We start from the raw sequence: 2,500 nt of genomic DNA on the forward strand, positions 1-2,500 counted from the left end.
GGAAGAAAAGAAAAGAAAAGAAAAGAAAAGAAAAGAAAAGAAAAGAAAAAGAAAAGAAAAAAGAAAAAGCGAAAAAGAAATCTGGAGTTGGGAGATGTTACCCTCAGGCCCTCTGGATTAGGGCCTGGATGTTTTACCTAGGCTCTGTTACTGGTGTGCCTGTATGGCTTGGGAGAAGCCATAATTGTCTTTTGCCTAAGCTTCCTTCCAACCTCTGTGGTGAAAAGATGTTTGACAGATCAATCAGCAATGGTGGAGGGTGTCCCAAATGACAGATGCAGTAATGATATCAGGACTTTATAGCGACATTTGGTTTGTGCTCCACGTCCCAAGAATCCCAGGGGTGTTGTAGGAGGCTGGGTGAGGCTCAGGGTGCTCCTACCACACAGCTGGCTGGTGTTTTGCGGTGTTATCTGTAGTTACTGCGGGTGCGTTTGTCATGAGGCTGCTGAGGTTCAAAAGATAAAACTCTAGCCACAGTATAGAAATTGAACTAATGAGTTGTTGCAAACTTCAATGATAACAGTACTCCTTAATAGAATAAAATAGTTTTCAACCCTAATTGGAAAGAAGTGTGGTTGGGACAAGTAGAAATCAATTTAGTATAAATGTGGAAAGTGTCCTTCATAAAATCTTTTCCAAAGCCTGCTTTCCATGTCAAACGCAGGTGGGCTCCAGGTACAGAGAGGCCATTGCCCACAGCTCTGGGCCTCTTCCTGCTCTGCTCCTCTCGTGGAACAGAACAGCAAATGCCCAAACCAAACGTCCTTACAGAATTTCACAGGGAAAAAAAAAGTGACTTGCTTCATCAAGAAATGAAGCATGATGCAGAGTGTGGCAGCACTCAGAAAAGAACTGCCTGGGGAATGACAGAAACACTGTGCTGCGGCCAGGGCATGCGGACCTCTGACTGCAACAGCACAGTAATGTGACTGGCTGGCAAAGGGTGCAGAGAGTGGATGCAGCTGTATCAACAGCTTTTTCCACCAGTGGGTTACATACACAAAGCAAGCTTTACTGGTTAAGGGAGCTTTTTCATCATATTTACATTTGCAGTTGTGACTTCTCCTGGATTAGCTATGTCCACTGGGGCCTCTCTCCTCCACCTGCCTGAATAACCTCATGGTATGGGCAGAAGCTGATGCTGTAAATATGGGCTTGAACAAATAGAAGTCCTTCAAGCTTTTAACATTTTTTCAGTTTGATCATCTAACCACAACCATATTATGGGATGAATGTACTCTAGTGACATATTAGTATATTCTTAAATTTCCAAGCTATAATAATTGCATAGAACTGTTTTGCAATTACCATTTTTCTCTTCATGTCTGGTAACTTTTTTTTTTTTTTTTTTTTTTTTTTTTTACAACAGAAGACCAGAAGATAAAACTGAAAGATTCTCATTCTTACCCCCAAACACTGCAGCTGATGTTAGCAATAGTAATATGAGTGTTTATTCATGTGCCTTGGTAAGTGCTCTAATGGTGGCTAACTGGGTACAGTGATGGGCCACTGTGATTGTGCCTTTATTTTCAGCCTGTGAAGGAACAGCTGCTGAAATTTGGGTGAAATTTGCTGATTTTTTTCCTGATAAATCTTATATGCTTCCCTCATCACATATATGAGTAAATGAGAGTGTTATGGGACTTAGCTTGCCATAATTCACTGTGCCACTTTCCTTCTAAGGCAAGAATCTAGAATTTGGGAAGACAAAGCGGGGAGAAAAGGATGTTTTCTAAAGAATAAAAAGATTTGAGTTTAATTTTGGATAAACAAAGCTCAACTTCTGTATGTACATGCATATTGCCTACAGTTGTATTGTCTGCATTTCCATATAGGCCTTGATTTTAATCAATGTAATAAATAATAGTAATTTAAAAAAAGGTACTTCACTTCCTATTCTGTGCAGTCAAGGGCAGAATTTGAAAGTGAATTCATTCTGTATTTATTCTGCACAGGTTTGGGGCCACTCAGCATGATACTTTTCACATTACTTTTGTCTGTTAGCATTTTGGAAATACACCGGAAAGGTTATCAATACATGGATTCATTCATATGAACTTTAAATACTGAATTCTGTTTCTTTTCTAGCTCCTCTATGTTATAAAATTGTTCTGGAAATATTGTGACATCTTTCCAGAACATGAAGAAGATGAAAGTGTTTATACAGGTTGTTTTCAGTGTCCCAAATATGTATTTTACTTAAAAACAGTAAAGGGAAAAAGAACATATTTTAGGCTTATATTGTTATTTTATGTTTGTTTGTTTTCATAATTACAGAATGTGATCTTACTTTGAATTTTGCATTTTTGTATTTCTCTTTCTGTGGAACAGTCTAACTCAGTTAGTAAGTTTGTCAGTCTACTGGACTTACCTTTTGAAGATGAATGACACCTTAGTTTCTGCAAACATATGCTAACACAAATTATATGGATATTTAATGTTGTTTTGAGTATGTATTTAAAGCTAATTATGCATTGAAATGATTAGTAACCAAAGG

This window comes from Oxyura jamaicensis, chromosome 7, assembly GCF_011077185.1.
Source record: "Oxyura jamaicensis isolate SHBP4307 breed ruddy duck chromosome 7, BPBGC_Ojam_1.0, whole genome shotgun sequence".
NCBI lineage: Eukaryota > Metazoa > Chordata > Aves > Anseriformes > Anatidae > Oxyura > Oxyura jamaicensis.